Below are 15,331 nucleotides of genomic sequence, written 5' to 3' on the forward strand. Positions count from 1 at the left end.
ATAGTATACAATGAGTGGGCTCAGAGGCACTCATTCTCCAAAATCACATCTCCATCTGTTTCTGCACTTGAGCACTGTAACACAGGTACCTTCCAGCTGTCGATCTTGGCAACCATTCTGCTTGTCAACCGGAGGTTGTGCACCTGGTACTGAGAGATCAATTAAAAATGCCTGCATGCTGTCAGCTGCCAAATTTTACTTGTCAGTTATGAAAAATGCATCCAACATCATTGGATTTTTCTCCCTATTTCAAAATTTACTTTTTTTTTTTTTTTTTTTTTTTTTTTTTTTTTTAAATTAAGTATAAGCTACAGTAGCAGTGGATAGGACAGAAGGAAAAGCTGTAGTTTTACAGCTACAATTTCCTTCCTCTCTTCCCAGTGCTTACATCTCTGGAAGAGGAAGACTTCCTGCATTTTAGGGTTTTCTTATATTTCAGACAAAATATTCAATTACGAAAATCACAAACCTATGAAAGCAATAACTATTGTCACAGTTTTGCTATTCAGAGTATATGCTTATATGCGCCAACAACCCACTTCACGTATAATAATATAAAATACTCAAGTAATTGACTGAAGAAAGTTCCAGATGAGCTAGAGAACGCTTGGCTTGCTGCTCCCACAGCTGAGGAGGTGCCTAGAGACAGTTACCTACACAGTCTATGCAGAATGAATTAAGGTATTTGTGAAAACACACTGAAATAACCTGGCTTATCATCTGTCATAAAAACCTCTCATTAGCCTGAGTTAGTCCTTCAGCACGGTATTACAGATATGACTGAGGATTCCTTTCTATGTTCCAGGACTAAGAGAGAGAAGCATAAGATGACAGTGGAGACCACAGATGATAGGAAAACACAAAAAGGAATTTCTTACAGAACTCTGAAAAGAGCAGTGGTGTTACAATCAGAAAGATTAATGCAGTAGAAGGGTGATACAGGAGCATAACAGCAAAGGGACTAGTGAGGAATGGAATAGCATTTCAAAGGAAAAGTGCTCACCCATCTCCAAAATCTAGGCTTGCAGAAAAGACTCCACAAAAAAGAGATCTCTAACCAGAGACCCTTCCCCAGTGGCAGTCAGCCCTTAAATGAGGTCTAAGAGTGATGCAGCCAGGCTCCACCCCTTCTGGTCACACAGCTGAATTGCCTTCACTTGTGCTCCCAGGGCTGACCGGGTCCTTTCCCCGGGTGCTCATCAGTGGTTCAGGCCGTGATTCAAGTTACCATTCAAGTGGGTAGAAACCATCTTGATGTAAAAAATACTATTAGCTCTGCTAAGCAGTATTTTTTCACCTAAAATTATCATATTATCTATTAATTCAGCGTGTGTGTCCTTTTTGCCTGGATATTACTATTGTTTCTGCTTTTCAACTAACATCCAAGTTGTGCAAAACAAAAAGATAAGGAAAAGATTTAGACAAGCTTTCACTTAATGTGTTGCACCAAGGAGCATCAGTTAGGCACACACATCTAGCAACAAAATTATCATCACTTTAACTCCCAATTAAAAATTATCTGCATGACACTTCCATTGTGAAGGCACCCTACAATCTATCTAACACTCACAAACATCAGAGAAGAAAGAAACATACAGGAAAAGGCTTGGTTAAAGACTAAGGAAATTGCAGGAAGAACAAAGAATAGATTCAAAAGTCAGGCAGAAATCTACACAACACTGATGTCTAAACTCAGAGTTCCCTAAAAGTAACCTCTGTCATATTGATTTCTGTATTTACTGTGCTGGTGCATTACAGTTAGGCTACTGAAAGTTCATCAACTCATACATAAACTTTTAATAGCTACAGAAATGAAAGATGCCTAAAGTGATTGAAATTTCCAAACATTTAGAAATCCTCTTCCAAAACCTCTTTTTATCTGATGAACAAAAAGCAGGGGAGAAAAAGTATGTGGTGCAGCAATCTACAAGGTTACAAGAAGAGCGTTTGATTTACATCTCTCTTCTGCAGAGGCGTCAAACAAAGAGCTTTGCCACTTAAGGCAATAACAAAAATAGTGAAAAAGATCGAGGGCAAAAGCAGTCAAAATCTTCGCTTTTCTTCAGAATTTTTGTGTGTTAAATCACGTGCACAACTGCTATAACAAAAAATAAAAATCAGTATTGTTCACGCTGAGAAATGCTAATCCTTAATCCTGTCAAACCAGCTGTCAGTGAATGGGACAACCAGCCTCTGCAACATTCTGGGAGCAAAATTATTTTCTGATAAACTGCAATTTACTCAGTTACTGCAGTATTGTGGAAGTCACAGTTTTTCAATTAAAGAGTGCTTTAGAAGAGGAATCAGTTCCCCAAAGGCTGCACTATGGGTGTAATGGTAAAACAAACAACTAAGCAAAAAAAACCAAACAAACAGTTTTGTAGTTACAAATACCACTTGAAGCATTTCTCAAGTGTAAGAGAAGAACTTTAATGAACTAGTTTAATGAGAATGTATATTATGGCATATATATATACATTTGCTACCACAAACTGGTAACCATCCTCTTTCCTGCATAATCAGTACCTGAACTGCTCACTCAGCTCATGGGAGAGATGCTAGAAGAGCATCAGTCGTAGATGTATTAGTATAGACTTTACAAGAGCTTTAACAAAAGAACTTTAAATTAAATAATGCACCCCAAAATCATGTCCATTGTGCCTTCGAATACAAGAAAAAAAATTCTTTTGCAGGAATTTTAACAATATTTTATAAAATAGACTTTACCTTACTTCTTCAGTAAGACTTGACAATACAGATCAAGTTTTAGACTCTCCTCTATTAATAAGGAACTAAGATGAAAGAAAGTTCATATCTTCTTAATGTAAATCTCAGAGTTTCGCATCTACAGACCCTTGAGATAGTAGATGGCTCTCACACTAAGAAGTCACCTTCCATGCACAGCAGGTCTTATCCTTCTTCTCTTTTCCCTATGCAGTCTTCTAAGGAAAGAAACAACTATGTTCCTATGTTGCAGAATACCACCTCTTCCAAATAACATCTAACAGACATGTAACAGGAACACCAACATCAGCTCAGAGAATTGAAGGAAGTAAGTCTGTGGCATGTCTTCACTTTCTATGAAAGAAGATACACCACTCTTTTAAATGCCAAAGTTCCATACTAAAATAAATCATGTAATGATTTACTTAACTGTTAACATCTTTCCCACTTCTTCAAATGAGTCTAACTGAAAACAGGAAATGCGGCAATGTCATTGGTTTTGTTGTTTTTTTTTTTTTCTTCTCCTTTTTTAATAGTGCTTTCTCTTATTCAAGTCACAATTAGTGAAAGATGACAACAATAGATGACTTCAGTGAACACAGATAGGATTTTTATGCTTCCAGTCAGTATATGGCAATATTTCTGTTTTAGTGTAGGTAGCTTACTCTCTGTTAAGACATATCATCTTCCAGACACTCTTCATAGTTCCTCTTCACTTAATATGCAAAGCTACACAAACCTAGAAATTTTTACTTCTGGAACCTCCCAATCTGAACTCACTAATGATGTTTTAGTGTCGAGCTATCTCCCTTTCAACAGTGCAGTCCTAACAAAATGATAAACTATGAACTCTCCGGATTCAGTGTAACCTGATCCAAACATGAGTACAGACAATAAACTCCTCCTGGATAACTGAATTTGTTTTTGCAGCCAAGTTATCAATCATAAACTATACGTGTGAGCTGGAGGTGGCTGTGCAGCAAAATTCAGCTGTGCTTTCTTATACTATCTTTCTTATTCTATTCAGTCTTAATGGTATTCCAAGTACTCACATGCATCAAGCTTGAGCCAGACATACTGGCTCAAATCCATTTTCAAGTGCAATGCTGAAAGCCAAATAGTCTGTTTCCATTTGCTTCTCTCTAATTCCATACAAGTTTATATTATCAGCTCATGGAAACATTTGGGAAAGAAAAAATATATTAACTATCCTCTAATTAATAGCTGTGTGTGTCAAGAGTAACCACCAAAATCACTTCAGCTGCATATCCGTAAACTTTCTGTTAGGCAAAAGGTAAGTGTTCTTGTAGCTTTTGAAATTTCATGGAGACATCAATTTGTGGAGCATACAGAAAATAGAATCATATAAACACTTGAGTTGGAAGGGATCCTCAAAGATCATCTAGTCCAGCTCCCCTGCAATGAACCCATCCATCCTGACCTTGAATATCTCCAGGGATGGAGCATCCACCACCTCCCTGGGCAACCCGTTCCAGTATCCCATCACCCTTACTGTAAAGAACTTTTTCATCAAAGCTAAATTTCTCCTCTTTTAGTTTGAAATCATTTCCTTGTATCCTATTGCAAAAGGCACTGCTAAAGAGTCTGCTTTTAGGTACTGAAACGTTGCTATCAGGTCACCTTGGAGCCCTTTCTTCACTGGGTTAAACAGCCCTAGCTCTCTCAGCCTGTCCTTGTAGTAGAGGTGCTCCATCCCTTGTATCCCTTTTATGGCTTTCCTCTGGATGTGCTCCAAAAGGTCTCTGTCTCTCTTGTACTGAGCTCTCCACATCTGGACACAGTACTCCAGTTGAGGTATCACAGATCCTGTGGCCTGCAACATCATGTATTAAAATTCTCTTTGTAGACATAAAAACCTGGTGACTTTCTTCTGTGAGCATGGTTATTTATATATATTTTAATAACCTTTGTCAGCCTGTCACTCTCTCTAGAAGAAACAAAAAACAAGCAACAAACATGTAGACCTGGTCACATATACAGCCAATTTGTAAGGCATTTACTTTACTCTGGTAAATGCTGTTCTATTAAGCAGCAGGAACTGAACTACTGCCAGTAAATTAAGAAGAAGAAAGCTACATGCCTCCCCTGTGTTATATATTATTTTTCATTGCAAGAGGATCAGCTGATAAAGAGAAACTGTACTCCTGATCCTCATCTCATTGGTTTTAAATTTATATTTAAAGAAAAAATCTCAATTAGAAATGACATTGCAATTACTTAACCTCTTGAGATTAGAAATTGAGAATATAAAAGTGTGATCAGTAAAGTCACTCTGGTAGAAAATCCATTCTTCTGTGTGAACTTTGCATTAGGGCTGAGAGATTAAAGACTTTTTCTCATTGTGAAACAATACCTTTCCCAGAGTTTCTAAAGACACAAAGGATACCAGCCTCTTTTGCATATTTCAGTACTGTAGTGTACAGGACTTACAGCACACTTATCACACACTTATATCACCCTTGTCCTCCACCAAAAAGAAAACAACCTGAAACCGCATGAAAAACGTCATGCATAAGTACTTGAGAAAGATGCTCCTTCAGCTTGCCTTTTCATATCCTTATAGTCATCTTCTTAGAGCCTAAGTCAGGCAAGAGATGTTAATCAAAAGCTATATAAGCAGTAGAGCCTTAAGCCTGAGATCTGGGCTTGGCAGGTGGTCATAAAGTTACTGAATACTGCTTGAGCTGATCTATATCACTGTATGGCCAGTGATTTCACCAAATCAGTTCAGCCTGGTTAGGTAGAGGAAGGGCATACAAAAACACCGCAAAAAGTCCTCCAGGAGTTAAATCACTTGCAGGGATGGCCTCAGGTGCTCCACAGCCTGAGAGATTTTTCCTTTTTTTTCCTGCATGGGAACTAATGGAGAACATAATTCTCAAAGTGAAAAGTATGCTTGGAATTGAAAATATTCCCTCCCAATGACTGTGAAAGCTCACATTATACTATCTTTGGAGCTCCTTTTTCCAGCATGAATGACAGTGGTCATATGACAACTTCGCATATTTTTTTGTGTGCTTCTCTGGGAAATTTCATTTTAGCACTTTATTATCATTATTTAATGCAGGTTGGAAGCAAAAGGAGATGAAAACCTAGAATGTATTAAGATAGACGGCCACAAGTGAGAGATATGCTGCAGCCCACATGCTTTACTGTGTGAATGTGAACACGTCATTTAAAGTCTTTTTTTTTTTGCATTATCAAGCTTTAGATGCATAGATACTTTGCTGGTAAAGAACTGCATTACCCACAGCCCCTGCAACACTACCACAGATAGGGCAGTTTATGCCTTTCACTGCTGCCATGACATATTTCCTACACTTAAAAATGTTTTATTCTGAAATTAAGACAGCTGACAAGTCAATTGGTACTTGGTTGAATATCATTGTGTTTTATAAACCCAAAATTCCAGTCCCATGACATAACAGATAAATATCTGCGACCTTTAAAGACTGATTTAAATTGTATTAGCTTGTACAAGATGAGAAGCAGGGCTCTAATGACCTTGAACGAAAGAGCAGTGCTAGGGAAGAGACATGTTCACAGTAAAGACAAACCCACTGCATACGTTTCCAGCCATCCATACATCCATGCTGCACAGGGAAGAACACTTCAAAAAGTCTTGTCAAGGGCTCAGTCAGTGGAAACCAGAATCAGGAAGGACTGGAGAGAAGCCTATGAGAGGATGAAAGAATGGTCACTTGTGTGCCTGTGAGGGTGAAGAAAATTCTGCAAGTTGCTGGATTATTTGCACATTCACTATTGTGTTCAGTAATTCAGACTGCACTTTTTATTCACCAAAATCCTTGTTTAGCAGGAGTTTTTCATCCCATACCAGCTTCAGATATATTTTCATTCTGAACTTCAAGGAGACCGTGACTAACAAATTATACTGTTAGAACAGCAAGCCTCCTAAAGCAATCCTTTTAAACATTTCTCCAGAAGCAGAACTAGAAGGCAGCAACTAAATCTGCTGGGAAAGAAGAAAGCAACTACAACAGGAATTATGAGTATAGGCACAAAGCAGCAGCGTTAGGCATTTGATAATCTCATGGTTTTGTTCTGAAAATAGATGAGAAGGAATAAATTCATTTTTTAAAATACAGCTTACGCACAGATGGCTGCAGAATGATTGCTACTATTAGTGCTTTTTATTCTGTATGAAAATTCTGACCTGCTAGTAACTCCCTCTTTTCCCACTCCAAAGATTTGACAGACCAACCTCAGAGTGATTTCATAGCATCGTTAGTTCAATAATTATGGCATAGTTGTATTGCATTTCATCTTGTTTTAGTTCTCCAAATACAGAATAACTCTCAGTTTCTTTCATCCAACAAAGTCACAGTCTTCTTCTGATAACAAACTAGGGAGTCAGATGCCATCTGGCCATACCAATCTGCTTGCTGCCTGCACACATCATCCAGACAAAACGAAATACGACAGTAGACAGCCTATCTAACTGAAATTTAAATGGTAGATATTTCAAGCTGCCATACATTAACAACAGCCTATACTTTTGGTACATGTACCATTTATTCAGACTGACAAGGTATGCTCAGGCTGCAGTGAGGACACACCAGCTACACTCCAAAAAGGATTCCACTTCTATGTGGAATATAGCAATTCTGACAAAATACAGGGCTGACACGCAAATTGCAGTCTCTTCAACTCAGACTGGGTTTACAGTCAGGGAACAATTACTGACACAAGCAGGCTTGGAGCTACAGATTCGATTTCTTTTGTTCCCCTTTGAGAACTGTGCCAAAAGTGATGCTTTTCTTTTAACACAATTATGCAATTTAATTTTAGAACACTTCACTTTCTGAGTGAAAATTTAGAATTAGTTGCAAAAACATATGTTCAGTTATGAGATCCTTTTTTAAATTCAGTTTTTACTTATCAGGACCCATTCTGGGCACATAATCAAGGCATGTCAGTGACTTCTTTGCGTGTCTTCAAACCATTAACTGTGCCTAAGTTCTGTCTGCCCCATCTATCACATTCTTTCCCTTTATGATTATAAGCTATTGACGTAAGAACATTCATACATTTGTACATTTATAAAGCCATCTGGAAAGTGGCATCCATTCCTACTTCTTTTCAGAGCTGAATTAATATTGTTTATGGGAGATTTGAAGAACTACACAGATGAAGAAAGGTCAAATGAACTGGATGGCTCAAGGGGATCCAACCAGAGTTTTCCAAATCCTGAAACAAAATCATAGCAGAGCTGTAGGAACTCCCTCCACAAAGATGTGAGGTGACAGAAAAGCGGCAATGGCTGCAAGCAGCTTTAAAAGTCTATCTAGATGCGGAAAAGAATGGTACAGGCAGAAAAAAAACCCAAATGAACAAACAAAAAAGCATTGGAATAATTTGTCCTATGGGATCTCTCTGACTGGAAATAACAAGACCTAACAGGGCCCTGAAAAGCACAATTTAAAGCACTGCACACAGCAGTTTGTACCAGGCAGTCTCTAGAGGTCCCTGTCATCCCAGCCTTTTGCATAATATTTGCAGTGCTATGCAGACCCTCTGGTTTGTCCATATTCAGCCCCAGCAGAAGTGAGGAAAAAAGGGAAGTGAAGCTTTTGGCTTTTGAATGGATTATAAAGCAGGATTCACAGCAAAACATCAAATGAAAAACAAAGACAAGGAAGAACAGGTATGAAAAAGGAGAAATGACAAAATATTCTGAGGAAATCGTTCCAATTTTTAGCATTTCAGTTTGATCTGAAGGCTTTTGGATATTTGATAATTTCCTGTGTTATAAAACCAACCAATCACTAAAACAAATTTCCATGTTCTTCTAGAATACCAGCTACTTGTTTACTCCTAGTATTCCTGGGTGTGTTGTGGAATGACCAACTTCTTTGAAGTGTCTGTCTCCTTCTGAAGGGTATCAGAAGACAAGATGTTAAAGTAATGATTTAAACAGGTTAAAGAGATTGTTCCACATTACTAAATCACTGCTTACACACTTCCTCTGACTGCTAGCTTAGAAGAACAGCCAAAAAATGTATAAATGTCTGTCCTCTGAAATAATTTATTGCTATTACTCAGGCTCAGTATTATACTAATACAACTGTATTCCAGGGGATTGCTGTTATAAAGAAAAACACAGCAGAATATACCCAAAGTGATGTTATAGCTGTGGGTCTATCAGATTCATGCTTCATGCAACCACCAGAAGATGGAAGGGGAGGAAAGAAGTGGAGGAGTAAAATAAAATGTGGTATGCAAAAATAACTGTTCTCAAAGTTGCTGCTGATGTGGTTTATGACAAAGCGCACAGAGAAGAAACACAGTGACAGCTGCTCATCCACCATGCCACCAGCTCAGCCCAGCTGACTGTCTCTGCTGAGAAGCTCCTATTTAGTGTCCTCACTGTTTGGTCATTCCTTACCCTGAGTTTAGGCACTGCACAACGGACACTATTTTACCCCAGGGCTGGACGCACATATAACAACTCAGGCACTGTAACCCCTATGTCCATTATTCAGTCTACAAATTCTTTCAACACTGAGTGAACAAAAACAAAACAAAAAAACAAAAAAAAACCCACAGATATATTTACACAACTGCAAGAATAATTTTAAAGTTCACTTTTCCAACTCTGCTTCTGAAGACCAGAAGGACAATGTATTTATATAGATATATTTTTTCCATCAAGAAAAGTAATTATAATCTCTCAGTCATTTGGAAGAGCAGCTCTTGTTCCTTTTCTCATTCAAAGTGCTCTTCAACAAAGTCTTTCAGCCTTTCTTCGATGCTACCTATCCAGAGTGTTTCCAGAGCACTGAGAGCATTCCTGTGGGATATCCAAAGAGTGACTGAGTGGGGCACTCAGTGGAGTCCTTCAGCGTTAAAACATTATCACTCCTCCCTCTAGTGGCTGTCCTGATTGCAGCAAATACTCTCACTTCCAAGGACATTCGTTCGGTACCAAGAAATGCACAGTGAGAAAATCTTCCGATGCTGGGACACTGGAGGAAAAAAGTCATCTCTGCTCCGCAACTTGTATTTTGAATGAACAACAGGAAGATTTACTGGTTTACCTGACTGGTTTAATTGACCAGAGTCAATGACAAAACTCCCACTGACATCTTCGCCTCCTCGAAAAGGGCAAACGATGACACAAGTGGCACAAAACCAACAGCACTAATTGGAAGCACGGTATTGATTTGCATGATCATTTTAGACACCTCCTATCTGAAGCAGCACTTTTAACTGTCCTTCCCCCCTCCAATGGGGAAAGAATTAGAACAGCACGCCATGAACAGAGCCCTGCTCCATGCAAATCACTGCCAGATGAAGCGACAGAGGTAGTTATTAACAGGTATGTTGTGCTGTTTCAATGTTGTGTAAAACTATGTCTTAGACCAGAGTTGTGTTGAAAACATCTTTCAAGCTGATTGACTGAATAGTCTGTAACGACATCTCAAGGAGATGCTCGGTTTAATAAAGTGCCTTTAGAACAGGAAAATTTACAGGCTATTTTTAAACGAAGAGCCATATGAAGAACATACCCATGTTCACTGACATTTCAGTGTTAGCACAGCAATATCTCATCACAGAAAATGCCCCTAAAACTAAATGCGTTGAAGGTTATGTGGTTACATAAGCTTAGTATTTTCCCATCTCTTAAAATGTGGGAGACAAAAAAATCTCTGAAATTACTGGTCAGGAAAGAATCCCCATTTCCCTACACTGTTCTGTTTTTTGCTTATCTCACACCCTCTTGCCTATCTTTAAGGACTTTGTACTTAGTAGTGTTATTTGCACAGCCATAGGCCCATTACAGATAAGAACCTAAGAGGACATTGGCACTCGAAGATCTCTCACTCTTCCCATTTCTTAAAAATGAGATGACAGAAGTTCCAGATACAGATGCTATCTTCATTCCCATGTCACTGGCTGTCTCAGCCACAATTTCAAATACATACAAACACAATCTCTTTCTTTTCCAGCCACCCCGAAGGAAAACACTGCAATTTATCTGACCAAGAAAAATGAGAGGATACAAAAATTAATATCTAAAACCCCAAAACAGAGCTGATGAGCCTATGCAGCAGTGATGGTTACAAGAGGAAGGGAGGATTTAACCATAAACCATTGAAAAAAGCTGCTGTGCTTGTCTATCTGAGAACTGTAGGTAAAATGGCAAAACAGAGATTAAAATAATCCCTTATGATATAATCTGAGTTAGCAAGCAAACAGAAAACAATCACAGGAATGAACGATGTTCCTCAAATCAAATCCAGAGTCATTCAGACTTTAATCATGCTCATTATCTAGCCATTTGTCCTTCATCAGTCATTAGCCAATTACCATAATACCAAGCTCTCATTTTTGATTACTTTTCAAGAGCTACAATTAGAAGCTGAAAGACATTAAAACCACTACCCTTTTGTTGTAATGTTTTTCAAAACCTACATAAGTTGAGCTAGGACAGAAAAAATCACTGTTTTTGGAAACAGGACCTTTCAGTTTTAGAATTGTGGCAGGGTTCTCCCTCAGCAAGGCTCTGCGAGCTCCCCAGGACACTCAGCCCTGGATATCAGGAGCAGCCCTGCAAGGAACCAAGGCAGGAGACAGCAGGGGCCAGTGTCCAGAGCTGCTGCTGGACAGGTTCCTGGACAACGGGGCTGCAGCTGTTCCTGGACAGGTGAGGTAGCACTCCTCTGGATGGCCCTGTTACCCCAAGGAGGAGTATATGCAGTAGCCCAAATGCACCAAAGCCCTACAAGAGGCCACCCTCCACCTATCCCTCTAGAAGGGCAGTGACTTGCCCAGGCTGTATCGAGTGAAGAGGAATTGTCTCAGGCCACATATACATTATGTAATACAGCTAATGTATATAATTAACAAAACTTCTTTAATATATTGAGTCACAACTATAGCAACAAACTGATTTTTATTTTTTTTTTTCAATCTTGAAACCTATTCTCAAATTTCTGTATCAGGGGACAGCCGTGGTGCATGTGTTGCAGTGGTTGTTCCTCAGGCTAGAAATGAGGGCAGCGTGTCCTGCTGTTGGGTTCATTCCTGTTGGGTAGAAACAAGGAGGGGACGCAGGAACCTATGTGCAAACTCTGAATTTCTGAAAAAAGAGATACAACTGCTGTTTTTATGAAAGAAAAAAAAATGCTTATTTTGTGTTTTTATTATTATTATCCATTTTGAATTGTTACTTTAAATTGTTGGTTGTCTAATCTTGAAAAAAAAAAAAAAGTCCAAGTGGAGTACCTGGACTGGATCTTCCTCCTGAAGTTCAGCACTTCTTCCTGCCTGCTTCTCCACAGGAACAGATGCTTCTCTCCTTTCTCACCCATTCTTTCCCTTGGTGAGGGATGAGGGAGGAAGAAAGGAAGGATGGGCTTGTAACAGCCTTGGCTGTCAAAAGAATTACCAGGAAATGGAGGCTCCATGTAAGCCCACAGAAAGGCCCAAAGTTGGGGCTCTCTTGGTTAATGATAAATCTATGGGATGAGTTGTTCAGCACCAGCATCAAGGTAGCTGTTTGGAGGAAGGCATATGGATTCCAGCACCCCTGTGATGATCTTTGGGGTGCAATCTCTTCATAGTTGGCCTGAGAGTGACGGTGGTCTTCAGTCTGCTCCAGAGGAGGTAGATCCACTTCCATCAGGTCATCCTCCAGAGGCTGATCCACCTCCATCGGATCTTCATCACTGCCAGGTAGATCAACCTCCATGGGCTCGATGTCATTGTCCATTTCCATTACCTGCCTCTTCTTGAAAGGCAGATACTTTATCCTCACTCCAGGAAATAAAAACTTCCTAATCTCAGCTGAAGACAAGCTGTCACTGGCTGCTTCAGCTCAGCAACTGACATTCTGTATGTAGGGTCCTCATATTTGTAGGGCCTGCAACAAAAGGTGGCCATTGCAATAGGATTCTAAGTGTCCCATGGTGAACAAAACATAGCAGTTAAGAGTTGGGGCTCATGGCCCATTCTCTGAGATAGTTGCAGGAAGGTAGCAAGAGCGTTGAGGAAGAGAGCTCTCAACCGACATGCTGCTGCCTGAGGTGGAGTTGTCCCAGAGCCAGACAGCAGCAGAGAATGGCTCATTCCATGAGATGGTTGCAGGAAGATAGCAAGAGGGTTTGAGAAGGGGGCTCTCAATGACCCTGCAGCTGCCTAGGGTGGAGCCACATTAGGTCTGTCTGTGCCAGACCGCAGCAGAGGCAAAGCATACTGACACCCCACAAGCAGCCAAAGGACATGCAATCAATAAAAACTGTTGTCTTTCAAGGGTTCCATCAGCTGTCCTTTCCTATCCCTCACCTCTGCATCTGAGTGTGACAAGGTGGCATCTCTTCTGCCCCGATCCCAAAGAAGAAGGACAAGTAGGAGACGGCCTGGCATCCTCTGGGTGGCCACACTCGGACAGCAGAGGGTGCATTGGAGGGCCTGTGAGGTCCTTGGGGCTGGGGTTCTCCACCCTGAGAATGAGAAGGCCAATTAAGGATTGCTGTCCTCAGCCCGTTCTCTCCGTTGTCCATTGAAACTTATTGACTCTTGCTGAACCTTCATGGGGACCGGTGGATGGAAACTACAACAGACACAAAGCAAACAACAATGCTGTTTGATAAAGCAAATTCTCAGCTACAAACAACTATTTTTCAACACTGTCACCACCATAATGGATTTTTGCCAGTGATAAACAAGAGCCATCATGCCATGCCTGTAAAAGTCTGAACCAGTGGAAGAGACTCACTGTCACCACCACTGACACACACCACTCCCCACCTCACTGTGCTTACATCCATTGTTTGGTCTCAATGTTCAACAAATGTATGTCAGTGGGTGCCATTTTTTGTTCATGGAGGAATTAAACGACGCACTTTTGTTTCCTACGCACTTCCATGTCAGACACGCTTTGGTCAGACTGCCTCTCTACTACCGTCTGTCACATGACAACAAAATATAATGAGATACTGGTGGGAAGGTTCAACCTCTACTGCCATACCACCAACATCTGCCTCTGATGTTGCTGGCCAACATAATAAAATGTGAGGCATTACATTTGGGACAGCTCTCATGTAATATAGTTAATATATATAAGCTACAAAAATTCTTTTATTTTTCAATATTTTCTATTAAAACTAGAGAGACAGCAACAAAAACATAAAACTAGTAGGGCATTTTGCTTTTGTGACACAAAAGCCTCACCATGGTTTGATGGCAGTGGCTGCCATTCTCAGTGAGCTCTCAGGGTTTTCATCAGAGATTTTTCATGGAATTTTACTCTTCATTTTATGCTTCATCTTTGAAAACAGTTGTTCACAAACGTGCATAATGTCAAACAGTGATGCCATGTATCAAACTGCATGCAGTTATCTGCCATAACTGGGTCAGCACTGCCCTGTGCCCTTCCCGTGTCCCAGCGCCAGCCCAGGCTGTGCCGATTGCACACAGTTGTGTGATTTTGTTGGGCCAGGCTGGGCCAGACTTTGAAGCAGAGCCACTGCCATATTGGTGCAGGGCAGGAGGAGGCCGCAGGGTAGTCTAGGCCATGCCATGGGTGGGATGAGGCTGAAATAGACCATCTGGAATCCCCCTTTTTTTTTCATAAATAGCAGTTATCCAAGCTATGAAAAGTGCATTTACTATTCAGCCTGCATAGTTGAGGTGCTAAGTTTGTAAAACGCTATGTGTCAGCATGTTAACAAGTACGAATATCAAGAACCAAGTAAAAATAGTGCAGCTCTGTGAGAAAGGGGTTACGATTATAGCCTCTCTTATTAATTATAAGCCAAGAGGCTCTTTTATGAAGCTAAATGTGTCAAATGGTACAATGAATCTTAGGCCGTGAGTCACAGAAAGCAAAATAACCGAGCAGTAAGAAAGACATAAAGAAAAGCAATGCAGCCTTAAATACAGTTTTTTGTTGTTCTAAAAAGCCATTCTTCTGATATTTTAAAGATATCTATACATTTAACATGGATTCAAGGCTAAAAAGAAATAAATAATAACAATAAATAAATAAATAAATAAATAAATAAATAAAGTAGGGTACAGTCTCCACCAGATTTTCTAATTCTTACTTTTTACTTCCCCATGACCAAGCAATTCACAGCAAGGTACAGTCCAACTGTAAGCTGACATCTGAAAACCAATTACCTGGAAGGGTTTCTCAGCAAGCAAAATGCTGGACACATAGACTTCTGGACATTAACAGTGGTGGAACAGACTGTGGCTTTTCAGCTCCATCAAGCTCCTAAGAAACAAATCACAGTCACCCAGAATTAACTCAGATCCAAAATATGGAGATTTCATTAGTTTTCTATTCTATAACTATTTTTTTCTATAGATAATAGAATAATATTATCTATATATTAATATATTAATAGAGTTTTCTATTTCTATAACTAAGATGGATATCCCTCTAAAGTCCATAGCAAATTGTCTTAAATCAATGGGCTGAGTAGTGGCCTCAGGATTGAAAACCCGATTCACAAAATGAAATAATATCATGATCTGCCACTTACATAGAATAGGCCAAAAATACGTATGTTTACACATGCATATGTTTGTGGACATATATGCATATATATACAGA

At 39.7% G+C, this 15,331-nt stretch overlaps 1 long non-coding RNA gene across 1 annotated transcript; it reads right to left on the reverse strand.

Moving 5' to 3' along the window:
• Positions 1 to 11,939: 11,939 nt before the first annotated feature.
• Positions 11,940 to 15,053, reverse strand: LOC116652922. The gene is made up of 2 exons (XR_004306161.1): positions 14,893 to 15,053; positions 11,940 to 13,321 (listed from the first exon to the last, which is right to left on the reverse strand). It is a non-coding gene; the product is annotated as an uncharacterized LOC116652922 (long non-coding RNA).
• Between the last annotated feature and the right edge of the window lie 278 nt (positions 15,054 to 15,331).

Source organism: Coturnix japonica, chromosome 2 (assembly GCF_001577835.2).
Source record: "Coturnix japonica isolate 7356 chromosome 2, Coturnix japonica 2.1, whole genome shotgun sequence".
Lineage (NCBI taxonomy): Eukaryota > Metazoa > Chordata > Aves > Galliformes > Phasianidae > Coturnix > Coturnix japonica.